General features: G+C 36.8%; 1 protein-coding gene across 1 annotated transcript in view; it reads right to left on the bottom strand.

The window, feature by feature from the left end:
* The window catches only part of LOC113227558, an 89,697-nt gene that overhangs the window by 53,571 nt on the left and 16,807 nt on the right, over positions 1–19,319 (bottom strand). The window lies entirely within an intron of this gene.

Genomic DNA, 19,319 nt, shown 5'->3' with positions numbered 1-19,319 from the left:
TGAAAAGTATCCAATGAAAAGTATCGATACCGGAAGGAAAAGTACTCCATACCAAAAAGTATCGATAATTTTTCCATGTCCCAAGTCATGTCTAATATTAGCAAACTACCCTATTCTGAACGTAAATTACAATAAACGAAATAATTTAAAAAAACAAAAACCCAACTGCTAAAAAGTGACTGAAAAGAGATAAACATAGAGACATATATGTATACAGGCTTTGTTTGAGCAATGTACAATACACACTATTCATGCGATGTGTTTTGTTCAGTATCTACTTACTGAAGTGAGTTATTAATTATGGTCATTGACATACTTAGGAAGTTGTTGACTTAACTACAGAAAATATGTACTTGACATCCGATTAAAAGAATAAAATACGTTGTAATACAAATATAACTTGGATTTATTAAGAGTGCAAGCGGGGATAAACCATTAACGTGCAATTGTCTAATATTAATAGAAACTACCCTATTCTGTATATATAGTTACCAAAAATTGTTAATAACTTTATTTTTAATTTACCAAAGAAGATATTCCAGTATACGCTACATACGATTTGCAAAATATTTTAACATTACGTTTTATTTATTCATTTTATTATTTTAACAAAAAAAATGCTAATAAAAGTAAAAGGTGAACGGCTAAGGAGTGGAATTTCCTGCCTGCAGACTCATTCCCCGAACGTTACTGCGTTCCGGTTTCAAAAGGTAAGGGTGCCGGTGCCATTACAGGCACTTGAGACTTGTCAACTTGTGTCTCTGGGTGATAGGCGCAGTGGCAGAGTGCCTCAGATCTTTTCAATTTAACCTCCTTAGGCCCAGCAAACTGCAATGGCATAAGCGCTAAATGCTCAAAGTACCTTAAAATGTATTAAACCTAGTTACATGCTTCAGGCCCAAAACGTATGGAAACGTATTTTTCTAGATATCATAGGGGGTCATATAGAATACATAGCGTTAAATTTGAATGCGGTATTTTCATTATAATTTACACTTGGCGTCTAAGGAATAATATTCTCTGGGTCAGAGTCACTTCACATGTTACGTACAATTTTATGTACAATTGAGCCTTAGGAAGTTAAAATGGTATAGCAACTGCTTGGACTGGCGTGTCGCTTACCACCAGGCGCACAACTTGTTCTGTCCATCGATTAGTATCATAAAAAAGGAAAAGATTGTATTATAAATCTCAAGCCGTCAACTTTGGTGATAGGACGTTTCACAGTGAGACTTTGGTGCTTTGGGTTGCACAAGGTTAGTATTACGTCATCGGAAACCGTTTGTTCGCTGGGCGACCGCCGCCCGGACCGCAGCGACTGCACTCGACACGGCCGAATAATATTTAACTTTTGACAATATGCTGCTTCGAGAATGGTATCAAACTGTATGTGATTGTGACTTTATTCATGTCGAATTGTTATAAAACGAAATTCGGGAAACATTCTGGAGAAGGTTCTCTATTTGACTGCATTTTTTTATCATGTGTAAGTTACGCGATAACTACGAAAATTTGTGAACCGATTTTGATGATTCGTTTTTTTGTTGGAAAGAGGTTATCTCAGTATTGGTCTTATTTAAATTTGAAGAAAATATTCCACCCTTAAGGGTGGCAAAGTAGGGGATTCCGGTAACCGGTTTCAATAAAACTTGGCAAATAGATGGAATTCCACCAACTTTTGAGGTCGGTTTTTTTAGTACTCTGTATTGAGATTATAATAAGATACTTTTTTATAGACATCAAGAGAAGGGACGAAAATTACATGAATTTAGTAGGTAGTGTGAGGACTTGCCTTTTTTCGTCTACAAATGATTTTTTATGTGGAAATTAAGATGGAATTATACCAAGTTCCGTATTCGTCGTTTCCGCCCACGATTTTGGGCAGAAATGGGTTAAACTTTGTGTAAAAATCCGATTAAAACCCTGGCGGGTTATTGCGTTTTATGGTTTTAACCCAATGCCTATCTCTGGGTGCAATAGACGGTTTCTATGTTCTTTTTTCGAGCGATTGCACGCTTTCTGTACTCGTAAGTTTTGAAAATTACATTTTTTACAAAGAAGGCTATAACTTTGTCATTTATATCATTTTTAAATTGACATATCAACGTTAACGCTATTTGAAAACACAAACATTAAGAAAGCAAAAATACCCACTTGTACTGCCAACAGAGTTTAGTTTCTAATGGACGTCAAGAGATGGCGCCACTAGTACCTTGAAACGCGCTATCAAAGTGTTTCGTATGAGAATACAAGGCGTCTAAAGGTCTGATGGAAGATTTACAATAAACACTAACGTCAATTTTTGCAGCCCTCCCAGCACTGGGAGGTCCTAAACCTTATGACATAACGAGGGTATCGCAATTAGTTCTAGTGTTGAGTAGGAAATGAAATTAAAAGGAGTTTGAGGGAGTACGTCACTTGACAAAATGAGGCGGTACAACGTCCTAGTTCAAATGACGTGAGGTACTGGTAAGAATGTAATGTAATGATAGGCGTGTTGCTTATCACCAAGTACACGACTTGTTTGTCTCGCCACAATTTCATATTAGATAGTTTTAAGAATAATTTTGCAAACATAGTAAATTTTCATGGTCTAAAGCTATATTATAGTGAGGGTTGTATGCCTGGAGACTCATACCCATTTTAGTCGCAGTAGAGCTCTCGGTGAAAGAGTTCGTTCATGGAAGTACTACCATCTTATCTATTTCTGCTGCAAAGCAGTAATTAGAGCATTACTGCCGTCTAGTTTAGAAGGGTAAGGGTGCTGGTGAAATTACAGCAATGGAATTTGTCAACTGCGTACGGGTGACGGGCGCAGTGGCAGTGCCCCTAAGATCTTTACGATTTAAAGCTCTGAGTGCAACTGTTATGTACAGACGTGTCGCTTACCACCAGGCGCACGACTTGTTCGTCCCGTCACTAGGTATTATAAAAAAAACACAAGCTCTGGTCAGTTTGAGCTCCCCAGTTTGCCACAATAGATTACTCTAAACTTATATGTAATAATATGTATCTCTACTGATATGTTTCTTTGTTTTGTATGGTGGAGATATATAAAGATATTTATTATTATTATTATATAAAATTCAATTAGATAAATAGTAATGGAATTAGTAGCAAAATAACTACACAGAAATAGTTTCATGCTACAACATAGAGTTGTTGTTAAAGTAACGGATTTTTCTATATTTACGTTTAGATTAATTCCAATTACCGCCAAGCTCACGACTTGTTAAAAAGGCGCAATAGCCTGATGGTTGCTCCACCGGCTCTCAACTGAGACCGTGGGTTCGAATTGCACCTCTGAGTTTTTCGGGATTTATGAGCGAAATGTAATTTAAATTTTACCATGGGCTTTTCGGTGAATGTCGAAGAAGATTCACAATATTTGGAAAACGTTTCAAGTTTCAAACCCCCTCGGCTGAGAGTAGACCCGTGCTCAGCAGTGGGGCATATAAATAGGTTGATGTTGTACTATATGTTTTAAATTACCTCTGTGGCCGAATGGTTACCATGCTGGTCTGCGACGCAGAGGACGCGGGTTCGACTCCTGGGCCGGGTGAAATATTTGCATGGCCTATATTTATTTGTTTCGTGAGTTTGGGTGTAATTTGTGGTTTTCTATGTCTGTGTCCATGGCACCCGCGACAGGGCTTTTCTAGTGCGGGGCTACGAATGTGTGAAAAAATAAATCGTGTTGAATGGGAAGACAATGGACGTTTTAAGCACACGTAATAACATAATGCGTCATATGAAAATAGCTGTCCAAACACTGCGTGTCCACTATTCTAACGGACTTAAAAGTAACTAACACCGTTACTCAATAGATTGAGTCATGCGCTGGAGCGGATACAGCGTATTCTGGGAAAAAGTCGCACCCATCGAAAGAAACAGTTTTTATCGATGCTTAACAAAGTGAAAATATAAAATATTATCATTAATTACACTAACACAAAGGTCGACGACTACGAAAAAATTTCTTCGTTTCGGCTGTATTCGAACCAGCGTCTTCTAGCAAATCGTGCTAGACGCTATGTCAACTAAGCCACGGAACGAACGAACGGACCATAGAAATTTTTCTATGCGCTTTTTCTAACTTTATTTTTGGTGTTGAAAATGTGCTGTGAGAAACGCGGTTTGCTGGAAGACGCTGGTTCGAAAGATTACGGAATCTAAAGATTTCTTCTTAGTCGAGCGTCTGATGGTAAGCTACACGCTTATCCATAACATAACTATGAAACTCGAGCGGCGGCAATCGGCTAAGAGCAGAAACAATCCCCGTGAGCCTGTGTCTGTAGTAACAAAACCACAAAGGCAGACGGACCGGTGCGATGAGGACGGCTTCAGAAAGGTGGTGAAGAGGAAGCCCACCAGCCGTAACCAGTGTGGCACAGCACCGACAGGACCGAACTTCCTGCTGCATCCTGCCATACCGACGACGCTGCTATACCTGTCACGACTGCATTACTCCACGAAGTCTGAGGAGATAGTGGAGTACATAAAGCCAAATACACCCTGAGTGTCGAGCGGTTGGAGCCCCGCCACAACGTAAATTTTAGTTCGGTTGAGGTGAGAGTGCCGGCCGAACATCTATCGACCTTCATAAAGAGTTCTGGAAGAGTTTTGGCTGAAGGGTGTCATGTATCGGCGATTCCGCGGCCGGTTAACTAACACCCGATTGCGCCACACGTGGCCGAAAAGTGCAACTCGTGTAGATTAGTTAGAAATTGTGTTTTGTTATATTGTATGTATGTTTTTCCTTAAGGTATATAATATAAGAGTGGTTTATTGTATTAAAAAGTATATTATTCTATAAGGTATGTATTTATGGGTCTTTGTAACCTGAATACAAATAAATAAATAACAGTTGTAGTGCCACTCAGAGTTTTAAATCGCAAAGATCTGAGGGGCACTGCCACTGCGCCCGTTACCCTGAGACATAAGTTGACAAGGCCCATGTGCCTGTGATTTCACTAGCACCCTTCACCTTTAAAATCGGAACGCTGTAATGAGAGCATTGCTGCTTGGCGGCAGATTGAAAAAGATAAGTTGGCAGTACTTCCTTGGACGAACACTTTCACAAGGAGCTCTTGTACTATTGTGTAAAACATATCAATAATTATTATAACAGTGTACCATTTGGTTGTCTTTCATTGACAAGCTCACATAACCAACAATACAAAACCGTACGTTCAAGGGCCTTCCCTTAGCAGTAAAATGTGGTGGTATTTTTCGCAACCAGGAACAATTTTAAGACTTACACCGAACAGTAAAACCTAAAACCTCGCTGCTATTTATCAAACCACATTAGCAACCTATAACGAGACCAATTGTCTCTCTCTCATTACAAAGACAGAGAGAGAATCATACCAAACACGAGCATGGTAGAAAGGGACAATGACTTTAGGCGAAGCATTGTTACGAAATAGATTGCTTGAACGGTACTTAGTGGTTTGAAAATACGAGATTGTAATAAAATTTTGTTATATCGAATTGCGTTGGTTCTTATTATGAATTTGTTCACCCCATAGTCGGCCACACCTGGCCCTATGCGGGTTGCGGGCTTTAATAACAATAATAATAAAGCACACACACAACATAGCCCCGCATTAAAGAAACCCACAAGACAATCATAAATTACACCCAAACTCACGAGAGAAATAAATGTAGGCCTGGGACCTCTGCGTGGCAGTACGGCATGGTAACCATTCGGCCACGGAGGCAGTATTTACATGTTCTCCGAAGGTTTCGACATGCAGGTCTCTTCACGATATTTGTCTTTTCTTTCACCGAAAAGTTCATAGTAAATTTCAAATTAAATCTCGCACATAAATTCCGAAAAACTTAAGAGTTGCGAGTCTGGATTCGAAGCCACGGCCTCAGTTTGAGAGGCGGAAGATTAAACCATCAGGCTATAATGGATTTTTAGCAAGTTGTATGTTTGGTGGTAATTGAAACTAATCCAATCGGAAAAATCGGAAATTTAGAAAAATCCATTAAGAACAACTCTATTTACAAAAGCATAATACAAATGAGTAGTTATTTTGTTATATTTTCTATATATTTGTTATAATTATATATTTTCGAACCCACAGCCTCTGCTTCAAAAAGCAGAATATTCGAAATCAATTCACAAATGTTTATTTTTTAATTTTGTTTTTTAAATAACATCAAGTGACGAGATGAACAATTCGTGCGCCTGGTGGTAAGCTACACACCTGTCCATAACAGATGCGGTGGCACTCAGAGCTTTAAATCGCACAGATCTGAGGGGCACTGCCATTGCGTCGTCACCCAGAGACATATGTAAGTTGACAAGTCCCTTGTGCCTGTAATTTCACCAGCACCCTTGGCGACAGAAATAGATAAAGTGCTAATACTTTATTGTACGAACTCTTTCACAAGAAGGTCTACTGCTACTTACATCAGGGTAATCAAATACCAGACGCATTAAAATAAAAACGCAATCGAATTGAGAGCCTCCTTGCTACAAGTCGGTTCAAACCTAAATGTAAAGAAAAAGATCGTTGTGTCAAAATAAAGTCATTGTCAAAAGTACAATTTCTCATTTTCACACGAGTTTGCATGTTAAATACCCGTATCTATTACCTTCTACAAATCATTGCGTGTTCAGTGTTGAAGGTCGCCTTAGGTCTATCATAAACTTCTTAGAATACCAAATACGGCAAATAATCGACATCCGCTATGTTTTTCCGTAATTTTTCAAAAGTGCTTTTATTATATGTGTCATAGAAATAATATGAACGACATGAAAAAACTGTAATTTTCTACTCCTGTATTTTAATCTGTAAATTACAATTTTATTAACCATATCACTAAGGCGCTCTTTTTATTTCTGAACCAAAATTCAAACGTTTACGATATCTGAAACTGAAAAATTTCATCATAGTTCTATAAATACAACTATAATGAGTTTCAAAAAAAGAACGTCGTTCTTTTGCTAATTAAAAGAGTCTTCTTAAACACGTCACTGTATTCCTGATTAGAATAACGTCATTATATTTGTGGAAATTATTAAAATTAAATTTTTTTTTAAAATAATATCACAAAATGTTACATAACGGGTAAAAAGGCGTAACCAGTTTTGGCAAATAAACTAACTATAATCCGGCCGGATCGAAGGAATTTTTTCTAAGTGTTCAATTTTTGTATTAATAATAATTATAACAAACTAGTGAAGCATATTTCACAAAAAAGTGTTGAATGTCTATTCAATAAAAATTTAATTAAAAATATTTGAAAACAATATAAAATGTAAAATATGACGCTACTCACACGTTCATTCTCCTGCCTCCTGATTGGTTAAAATATAAGCGGTACTTGGCCAATCACGGATGGACATTTATTATGATTATTTTTATTTCTTATTTATTTGGTTTTTTGTTTTGGAACGGTTTGTTTGGCTTTAGCTTGAATTTGTTTGTCGTGGACTGTTAATAAATAATCTCTAAACATGGGTTGTGTTATTTGTATTTACTCGTAGAAAATATATTGTATGCAATCATTATATAATTGGTCTTAAAATCTCTTACCTATTACTTAGACCACGGCAAAACCTCGTGGCTTAAACTGTACTCAACTTTCAGAACCCTCATTATGCAATGATTGCATAAAATACTATTATGTGAAATTTTATAACTCTCCTCTTTACGCATAAAAACGTTATAGACTAATTTTCGTTCGTAGAATCTCTAACTGCTACTAACAATTAAAAAACAGCTGCAACTTAGCTTTTGCCATACTTAGTATTTTTGATGTAACTTTGGCGCGAAATGTCGACGTGTTCTTGTCCATTAGAGTTTAAAATATCAATTGTATTAAAAACACTTTTTAAATAGAAAAGGTATAGCGTAAAATTTCAATGCGATATTTTTACTATAACGCACTAGGCGTTTATATGATCACAGTAATGTTTTCTGAGCCGAATCACTTCAGGTTAATGAAGTAGTTTCTATGTAACCAATGAACTGGAGTCGTTGACGGCGCGCGCGATTGGGTACTGTTTACTATTATTAACAACAAGGTCAATATCGATTCACTTCACTGGTTGCACGTTAGACATGCATTTTATTTTGCAGTGATTTTTAATAGAACTAATAATAGTCACAAGGCTAGAAACTGCTCTGTAGTTTACTAATTCACACATGCACGCTTCACTTACATTTAGTAGCAGTAGAGCCCCGTCAAAATCATAGTTTCTTTGACGTGCAATAAAAGAATACAAGTCGTTAAAAAAAAAAAAAAAACAAAGATCTGCAACAAATACATGGAAAAATTCGTGAGGTCCGTTGGTTCGTTCCGTGGCTAAGTTAGCTGGGAGACGTTGGTTCGAATCCAACCGGATCGCAGTGAATTTTTTCTAGGTGCTCGATCTTTGTTTAATAATTATAACAAACTAGTGAAGTAATTTCGCGAAAAATAATTAAAAATCATCATGGTGAAATATCCTGACATTGAATAAAACCATAATTAAGAAAAAGATAATTACTAGACAATGAAAATGAATCTAGTCATGGTTGACTATCGAGCACGCCGTGACCAAAGCCTGCAAAGAGCCCAAACGATGGCTTATAATAAGCTCAGTACAGAGTACTACTAACAGAGTACGGATTCATCTCCTAGTTCATCACTATACGGGACTTGACACACGAGATAATAAAAATCGGTTCTCACTACTCAAAGTATATTGAGATAGAAAAACGCCTTGAATTGGAGAATAGCAAAATCAACCATTAAAATAATTGTTCCTTATAATAAAATTTAGGCGCTATTCATAACAATGAATCTTCATGTGTGAACAGTCACCCTTAGAGGCGGATGATTTTCTTCAAAATTAAATGGAACCACTATGGAGGTACCCTCTTTGCAACAAAACAAGAATTATGAAAACCAGTTCACAAATACCGGAGTTATCGCGTAACATATATACAGTCGAATAGAGAACCTCCTCCTTTTTTGAAGTCGGTTAAAAACTACAAACAAATATATAATACGCTTTTTACATCAGAAAAAAATAGTTTCAATTTACAATAGACACGCTTGTCAGCTGCAGAAACACAGCCAGTAATAGCACATTGGGAAAGAGATTGTCCAGGGAAGTACTGCCACCTCACCTATTTCTGTTGCCAAGCAGTGATGTGAGCATTAGTGCGTTCCGGTTTTCAAAGTCAACGACAAATAATCATTTATACCATACGTAAAATTTTTACACCTGAAAACGTTTTTAAGCTACTGCTCGTTCACTGTGCCGACTTCCCTGAAAAGAACGAACAAGAAACATTGACTTACTATTATATGGACGTCGGGTCCGCGCTAAAAAGTGTCCGCACTTGTAAGGCGTTAAAATCGTATACAGAGCGCCAAACTCCGCTTTAGTCTTCATTTGTTCGACTGACAGCGCGATACTGCGATGACATTACAATTTAAATTTCGAATAGGTTGACTTGGGGCATTTTTTTCGTGATTTTTGTATTAGACCCGTCGTCCATTTACTTGTAAGTCAATGGCAAGAAACTACAGATTGTTGTTTTCAAATAAACTTAAAGTGCTATAAACATTTTTTGAAGGGTAAGGGTGCTGGTGATATTACAGGCACATGAGGCTTGCCATTTTACGTGGCAGTGCCCCTCAGATCTTTGTGATTTAAAGCTCTGATTAGCACTGCAACTGTCATGGACAGGGTGGCGCTTTCTACCAGGCGGACCACTTGTCTGTCCCAGAGAGCTCTACTGCTATTTAATATAAGAATACACAATGGGAAACTGCACTAAAGTCTTCTTGACATTTTTACGTTTAAAAAAAAATATAGCAAAGACAATTTAAAACAAGTGCAAAATGAGTGTAAGAAACGTTTCACATCCGACGGCATTGTCTTGCTGGGAACATTGAGAAACTGGAGTTGTATCGTTTTGTAATAGGACCAGTTAATTGGGCGCAGTGTAACGATCGGAATTAGTGGGGAATGTAGACCTTCGCTTAAAACGCAAGTGCGATACGAAAATAATCATGCAGTTTCCACGCAATGTTTCAGTGTTGTTTTTAATATTGCAGTTTGCGAAACAAAAATTAAACGAAAAGTAAAATAATCTTCATTTCGTTTGTATGCTAATTGCACTTGAAATCGTCATATGCTAAATAAGTCCTGCAACGCACTTGTTCAAACTATTTTTTCAAGATACGAGTAAACAAAATTTTCAAATGTCCCGCATTTAAATTTTAATCGTACTGAAATTTTAATTATTCACTGTCAAAGGACATGTCTTATTTGTTAGACAATAAGTTAAAATATGCAGGTAAGGTATAATAAAAGTTTAAATACTAGAAATTAAAACTAGGATTAAATTAACTGCCTTCGTGGCCGAACGGTTATCATTCTGGACTGCCACGTAGAGGTCCCGGGTTTGATTCCCGGGCCGGTAGAAATATTTGTATGGCCTACATTTATTTCTCTCGTGAATTCGGGTGTAATTTTTGGTTGTCTATATTATTATATTATATGAATTAAATTGAGTCCCCGAGGCAAGGTGCGCAGCGTTCTTTCTTTGTATAACTATGCTAATGCGTTGGGCAAGGTAGCTCCCGAGACTTGTGTTTCCCAGACAGTCTATTATTTTTTTGTACAGATGAAGGGCACCGGGACACCACTAACTAAGAGTTTCGACTCGAAAAGGCGTCGCTTTGACGTCTCAAGAGACGATTAAAAGACATGCGACGAGTGCATTGAAGGTTATTCCGAAAACTGACTTCCATAACTGCTTCGGGATATGGAAGCATCGGTGGGAGCGTGTTGCTCTGTCGAATGGAGATTACTTTGAAGGAGGAAGATCTTAGGGGCACAACCACTGCGACCGTCACCCTGAGACATAAGTAGACAAGTCCCGTGTGCCTGTAATTTCGCCAGCAGCCTTACCCTTCAAAACCGGAACACAGTAATGCTGACATTACTGCTTGGCGGTAGAAATAAATAAGGTGCCAGTACTACCCTAGATGAACTCCTTCACAAGGAGGTCTACTGCTATTAGAGCTAGCCTTAATGCTATAGATAGTCACTTTGTGTCATAAAAAAAATTATATCAGAAATACCTACGCAAATTATTTTGTTTCACTGTTTATAATTTATACTGTGTCCAAATGAAAAGATCTTTCGATAAATTTTGATTTATAATTGTGTTACGAAGAACTTATGTAATTTGTTTTTATCTTTAATGGTTATTTTAGACTCGTCATTAAATAGTAGAGTTAATAAATAATAACAAATATTAATATAAAACTAAACAAAGGTACACATATGTTGAAAGGAGCAATGGTCATATATGCCGATGATTTTAATATCGAATTGACGTAAAATATGTGATTTTTAAGACAACAAAACGTAATTTTCGTCCTGGTACCAATGTTTAGAGGACAACCGTGCTCATTAGTGTGCCAAATATAGGTTTACAACGTATCGTTTTCATCTTGGTTTTGTTTTCTGAGTTTTCTATTTTGACTTTTGTTTGTTTTTCAATACTCAATACTCAATATATTTATTGCATTCATATGGTAAACATGTCTTAAATTTAAAATAATGCTACACATATGAGCCCTTTATTAGGGATAACAATAACAGCAGAGGTAGGCCGAGGTTTCAATTATTAATTAAAATTGTTATTTATCAAATAATAATATAAAAAAAATGTCATATAATAATAAAGAAATACGTCATATTACGAGTAGAATTATGTCACTTGAAAGTTTGAATTTAATTAGATTATAATTATAGATATATAATTATATGATTATATACTATAAAGTCATGCCACTGTAGTGCTACTACAGTAGCATAACCCTATAGTATATAATTAACATTTATTTATTATTCAAATTTATTATAATGTTATTATTTTTATTTGTCATCAAAGTATTCATTTAAATTGTAATAGCAATTATTAATAAGATGTAATTTTAATTTCTTTTAATTTATTTATTTTTCTTATTTACATTCAGGGTAATTTTATTATCTTGTTTATTTAAACAATCGCCAAAATAATGACATGCTAACAGATTGATAATTTGCTAAAGCCTCTTTTCCTGCCCACAAGGAAGACAAATATTTCAAGGATCATCAAGTTTATAAAGACCTTTATAAACCTGCTAATTCTATACATACTCATTTACGCACATAGCTCAATTTATACTGGATTGTATCTAATAGTGTCCAGCTAAACAAGACATGTTAGTACTTAAGAGTTCTTAGAAAGTTATATTAATAGTACAGGTCTCGTTAGAGTGGATTTTAGTAACCTCGCCTGATTCACAAGCTATGCGACCTTAACATATGACAATTGTGTTAAGTTGAGCTTATGTAATGTTTAGTATTAAGTATTGTGTTGTTGAAAAACTTATTTGGGTGACAAATTTGTGTTTAGGTTCTATGGTGTGCTAACGATCAAGAATCGAATTCGGAGGTGGGCAGTGGGTTTGGGTCGCCGGGTTTTAACCGGATTTTTACCCAAAGCGTCGGGTTTTAACTCATTTCTGTCCAAAATCGTGAGCAGAAACGGCGTATACGGAATTTGATGTAATACTTATTAGAAGTTTCGATGTCAAAAACCTTTTTACACAAAAAGAGGCAACGCCACACAATAGCCACTTTATAGTCCTGTGGATACTCATTACTAAGGATGTACATCACGATTCTATTTTTATGAATATCGATTTAGTTGCATACGATCTAACGATTTTTTTAATCGATTTTTTCAGGCGAATCAATAGACAAATTGAATCGTCAAGATCAGAAAAAAAATTATATCATTAAATTTCAACAAAACTCGACTTGCAATTCGCACCTCTCATGGAAGAATGGCATAAGTGGAGTTACATCAAAAACGTTTATTGCTTTATTAGATACAGATAAATATAACCCAAACTGTGGTAGCCTAATGGTTTGACCCACTGTATTTCAAGCAGAGGGTCGTGGTTTCGAATCCGGGTTCGCACCTCTGAATTTCTCGGAATTTATGTGCGAAACTTAATCTGAAATTTATCATGAGCTTTTCGGTAAAAGAAAACAACGTGATTAAACCCGCATGTTGAAGAAGGTTCACAATCCTCGAGAAACGTGTTAAGTCCCTAACTCGTATTGGGCCAGCGTGGCTGACTATGGCCTAAACCCTCGTCTAAAAGGAGACCCGTGCCCATCAATGCGACGTATAAATGGGTTAATGATGAAATGTAACCCATGTGGGTCCCTCTCCAATTCTTGTAACTCTATCGATTAATATTGTAGATAGAGTTACAAGAATTGGAGAGGATGTGGGTTATATTTTTCGGTATCTAATAATTAACATGTTTGACGTAACTCCACTTATGTAATTCTTCCATGAGGTGCGAATTAGTGTAAATTGTTTTTATCCTCGATTTCGGGCATTAATGGGTTTTAACCCGTCTTAAACCGTGCCTATCTCAGCCCCGGAGTGAATGCCGTTGCCCTGGTAGAGCAGTACAGGGAATAGAGTATAGAAATAGAAATCATATATAAATCTTCGCGCTTCTAAAATATATTTTTAACCTAATAGGAGGATGTATAATTAACCCTCCTCTATTGGCTCAAATTCCTTTTTTTATCCCGCCAATCTCACGCTACGTCCTTCGTCAGCGCAAATACCCTCTATTCAACTATTATTTAAACCGCACAGTGACACTAAGACGAACACCATTCTTCGAAGCATTGGCCGTAGTTGAATCCTTAAGCAAAACAAATGATATTGACGTGTTCAACAACACTGAATCAAAATTTCTAACATCCGCTGGTTACTATTTGGAGGCGGTCACCGCCCAAAGCTCTATGGTCTCAATTCCGCATCCTATCTTTGGCCGGTGATCGACTCAACCTTTTTTATGACTATGACTTACATGTTTAGTTATAAGTACTGTAAGTGTAAGTTGTACAAACTAAATAAATAAATAAAATATATTCCATATCAATGTTACAGTATATACAATTTAGTAGCAGTAGAACCACTTGTCAAAGAGTTCGTGCAGGGAATTGTGGCCACTTTATCTATTGCTGCCGTCAAGCTGATTGGCATTATTACGTTTCGGTTTTGAAGGGTAAGGTTTTTTTATAGTATCAAGTGAACAAGTTGTGCGCCTGGTGATAAGCGAGACGCCTCTCCATAACAGTTGCAGTGTCAATCAGAGCTTTAAACCGCAAAGATCTTAGGGGCACTGCCACTGCGCCAGTTACCCTGAGACATAAGTTGACAAGTCCCATGTATCTGTTATTTCACTAGCATACATACCCTTCAATGCCGAAACACAGTAATGCTAATATTACTACTTCCCTGTTGCAGATTTTTTTTAAAGCACACATTCATAGCCCCGCAATAGGGAAACTATGTTGCGGGTGCCATGGACACACACAGATAACCACAAATTACACCCAAACTCACGAGAGAAATAAACGATGGCCTTGTAAATATTTGTCCCGGCCAGAAATCGAACCCAGGACCTCTGCGTCGCAGACCTTTATGGTAACCATTCATTCGGCCATGGAGGCAGTTAAAAAACAGGCAGGTAAAATTATAGGCACATGTAACTTTTTATAATATATGTATTGGATTGATACAAGCTGAACTGGAAATCGAACTGCCAACCGTTCAATTGAGAGACAATCGTCACTATCGTTTTTAGAATGTAAGTAGCGATAATAAAACTTAACACACATCTTACTGATTCACTACGCGTTTACCTGTTTCATTGACAAAGCGTGACATCATTTGCGGTAACAGATGGCATCATATTGTACCACGTGGGCCGGCCGACCTTTAATTCTGAAGGATTCTTGAGATCTTTAATGAGCTTCGACGTCACAGGTTTGTTATCAAGTTTTTTATTTAATTTACGAAACGTAGTCTTACCACCTTAAAACATCTACACGTGATGGTAAATGAAGTCGTGTTCGGTAGTTACTACGGTGTTGGCCGCACAAACATTGTGGTCTCAAACTATAATTCTCTGCGTTTTGAAGAGAAAAAGAACAAATCTCAAAAGTTCGTACAATTACATATATTTGCCAAATTTTATTGGAATCAGTTACCGGAAAGTGCGCAACACCTGATTTATCTCCAACTAGGAGAGTGGAATATTTTTTTCAAATTTAAATGGGTCTAACACTGAGGTATTGAGGTGCCCTCTATCCAACAAAAAAGAATCATCGAAATTGGTTTACCATTGCCGGAGCAATTAAGTAACATACACATAAAAAATACAGTCACATTGAGAACCTACTATTTTTTTTTTAATTAAAAAACCCGTCACGTCACGGTATCTTGAAAAATATAAATATTTTGCAAAAAACTGTAATATTTGAGACATTGAGAGTTATATTTATTTTCTTATTTTTGACTAAATTTGATCCCTTCTAGGCACAGAGTTACAATATCTAATGCAATCCATAGATTTTGGGTACTTATATACTAATGCAATCACACCCTGTTCCGAATCCGAGAAATGACGGTCCGAAATGTCACAGGGATTATTTTATCTCTAGGTGTACAAGCGATATTCGTATTTTTCTCGGATTTGAATCGAACTTAGTGCAGAAGCTACATCCGAAGGGGGTCCGAGTTTTCTAGATTTGTACAGTCTCGGATTCGGAACGGATGCAGTGCACAAACGCGCTAATATACCAAATTTCATCGATCGATCGATCGGATAAGTGGAAGTCCATTAAATATAGGAAATGAAACTATTTTTCCGGATTTAAATCGCGTATATTTGTTTTTTCAAACAAACCGACGTTTCGGGCCCTTTACAGGTCCCATGGTCACGGTTGACTCCATTAAATATTATATTCATTTTATGATTGAGATTCCTACACTAACTGGGAAAAGAGCTGATGACCTTTAAACAGCTGAACCGACGTTCATCAAACATAGCTAAGAAGCATAAAGATTAAATTAACTATCAAGTAAATAAAAAACCGCCTTAACACGTTCTTCGCCGGCTAGAATTGTCAAAAATGTTCAAAACATTACATTAGCTTATAATGACAGTTTTTGGTCTCATGTGTATTTAAACTTTTTGCGATATTTCATTATTTTGGGATTATTTTTAGTGTCATGCGTCTCAACCTGCGCTAGCCACAATGCCGAGTACAGTACGTGCAAGAAATATTCGATCGATGTTTACCTAAAACTGACATTTTTTATTCGAAATATATATATTTCTCACTAAGTCTAGGAAAGTAAGTATGCCGTCAAAAATCCGAGAAACCAAGTGTCAACAGAAGTTCATCAGACCGCGTCGGCCGTGGTATATGGTTAAATACGTAGCGTTTGTTAAATCAGTACACACGTCAAGACACAGATAGAGGCTTCAAATTTATAACTCTCCTTTTTTGCATTGGGGTTTAAAAATTACAACAGATTTGTGCATGCAATGAACTTGTAAAAACACTATTTTCACTCAGTTTGTATGTACCAATAACTTAGGCACTAAATTGATACGAGAAACATTCAAATTATTTACAACATCATGTACATTAGCTAATAACGCACTAAGCAGAAGCCACAGGTTATTAAGTCCGACCTCGAGCCGAGGACGTCTCTTGCGCATGTTAGTAACTGCCACCTTTTGCCAATTGCCTTAAGGCCTATTTCACCTTGGCAGTATTTAATCACGAGCACGTTTTTATTTACACGGTTTTCTTGATAGTTTTGAAATGATCTTTGTGCGTGTTCGTTTAAGGTTCATTTTGTTTGGATTTGTGTTTTATTAGAAAAATGTTATAATATCTTGTTAGTACAATTTTTTAAATTGATTTTCAATGAGTATGTTGTTTTTATTCCGTGTTTGTATGAGTCACATAAAATAAAAAAATACTAAAAAAATATATTAACAAAAATAGCCGTATCTCGATGTATTATAGTTGGGTATTTAATAGTAATAAACTGACATGTAATAGCAGTAAATCTCCTTGTGAAAAAGAATCTGCCGCCGAGCAGTAATGTCAGCATTGCTGTATTTCGGTTTTGAAGGGTAAGGTTGTTTATTAATTTCATTAAACGTATTTACTAATTTATTAATTTCATTAAAAACAAATAAACATCTAAATTTTATTTATAATATCAAGTGACGGGACAAACCAGCCATGCACCTGATTGTAAGCGACACGTCTGTCCATAATAGTTGCAGTGATACTCAGAACTTAAAATTTCAAAGATTTGAAACTCACTCTGAGACATAAGTTTAAAAATCTTTTGTGCCTGTAATTTCACCAGCACTACTGCTTGGCGGCAGAAGTGCTGTATGGAATATATGTATAATACAATAGGGAAGGTGGCATTACTGCCCTAGACGAACTCTTTCACAAGGAGCTCTACTGTTACTAAACTTGTATGGGAGTTAAGTGAGTCAGTTTCTACACTTTCTTGTCGTCATTGTACCATTATTGACGATAATATTTGATAAAGCCGTGTAAAAGTTAGTACGTCATGGACGGTACACAAAAATATCACTATTTTTCTTGCCGAAGTGCTTCTATTGATTCAATATAAAATGTTAATTGTAAATCATTGAATTTTGTGAGTGCGTTGTTGATACTGCTCTTTTTTAACCGACTTCAAAAAAAGGAGGTTCTAAATTACGACTGTATGTTTTTTTGTATGTATATTACGCGATAACTATTATGAACCGATTTTGATGATTCTTTTGATTGTTGGAAAGAGGGTACCTCAGATGTAGTTCCATTTAAATTTGAAGAAAGTACTCCACATCTAAGGGCGGCAAACTAGGGGAAGAATGACTTTTGAGGTCGGTTTTTTAGTACTCTGTACTGAGATTATTTTAAATAAATAATAGACACACGCTTGGCCTCATCTCACTTGATATTAAGCGACGATGTGACCGATAATGGGACGCGTTTGCCTAAAAATGCCTATTCACTCTAACCATGGACAGCCCCAAATTCTACTTTTCGGAAAATATAGATACCGTTAGAGCATTCCATTCCTTTGCCATATGCATCAGAAAGGAGGAAGCAAAGCGCTTATTGCGAGTAAATGGTACCTTCTAGTCGACGGAAGGAGGAACAGTGAGGGTTGAGCTAAATTGAAAAGTTCCTACGCACACTCCCCGAAATGTAGCCGATAGAAAACCGACAAGCAGGCTACTTTTCTCCGACGGTCGAGATTTTGTAGCTTCGACTCCACAAGAGAATTGTTGTTAATAATTTTCCTCGCTTTTCGCTCCACCGAGTCCAAGTCCAAGTCTATGGAGAAGCAACAGGAAGAAACTACGCAGAAAGCATTTAGAAATCACACTGTAAAACCCGTAGTTGGTTTTTTGAGATCACGTAGCGACATTTGGTACCCCGTACTATCCTATTGTGATATTTAATTTTACAGTAAACACCTTTACTGTGCATGAACGGGTTAAAGTTAACCCGGTCCAAGTGTCATAGTCAAATCGAATAGTCCCGTTTAGTGAAAGGGCTACGCAGTTAATTAAATGGCTGCCAGACATATACAAAGCCGAACAACCGTTAACTGGTTTGATTGTATAAGGAAAAGAAATACTAATGATTATATTTCTTTGTTAAAACGAAATGTCTTCGAACCAAACGCCATTAATGTCGTATGATGCGAAATCGCGTGCCAATAAAATATATCCTTTTTGAGATGAACAACAATCACGTATGGTAATCTAATAAATGAACCGGAGATTTGGTTAGCGGTTTGGCGAAGTGCAAACATCAAATAGGTAGCTAATGTACAGCCAATGCACAAAAGTACCGGACCCCCCTAACCGACCATTGGATCCTGTGTAGATTAGAAAAGTATCAAACAAACTTAACCTTTAACCTGTGACACGTAAGATTTTAGTATAGCTTGATCTGTACGTTGCTCTGATCCCAAAGTAAGTAACTGAAGTACTTGTGTTATGGAAATTGGAAACAACGACGATACCAACCCAGACCCGAGACAATATAGAAAAGATAGTTTCTGCATTGACCCAACCGGAGATTGAACTCAGGACATCAGAGATTTAAACCATAAAGTTGGAATTCTTTTAAAACTCAGAACCGAAATGTCAGTAATCATAGGGCATCGGTTATACAGGACATGCTGTTTACGTGCAGTCGTGTCGAAAATATTCTGGAGAAAATAGAGCAGTGGTACCCCGTAGGAGAACAGCTGTTTCTCATTTCATGTCAATGTTTAGTAGCAGAGTGACCGGGTAAACAAGTCGAGCGCCTGGTGGTAAGCGACACGCCTACATGTGATAATGTTATCCGACTAAGAACTTTATACCGC

Source organism: Hyposmocoma kahamanoa, unplaced genomic scaffold (genome assembly GCF_003589595.1).
Source record: "Hyposmocoma kahamanoa isolate Upper Pololo Valley unplaced genomic scaffold, ASM358959v1 211, whole genome shotgun sequence".
Lineage (NCBI taxonomy): Eukaryota > Metazoa > Arthropoda > Insecta > Lepidoptera > Cosmopterigidae > Hyposmocoma > Hyposmocoma kahamanoa.
Note: the sequence above shows the minus strand (reverse complement) of the source record. Positions and strands in the feature narration are given on the sequence as shown.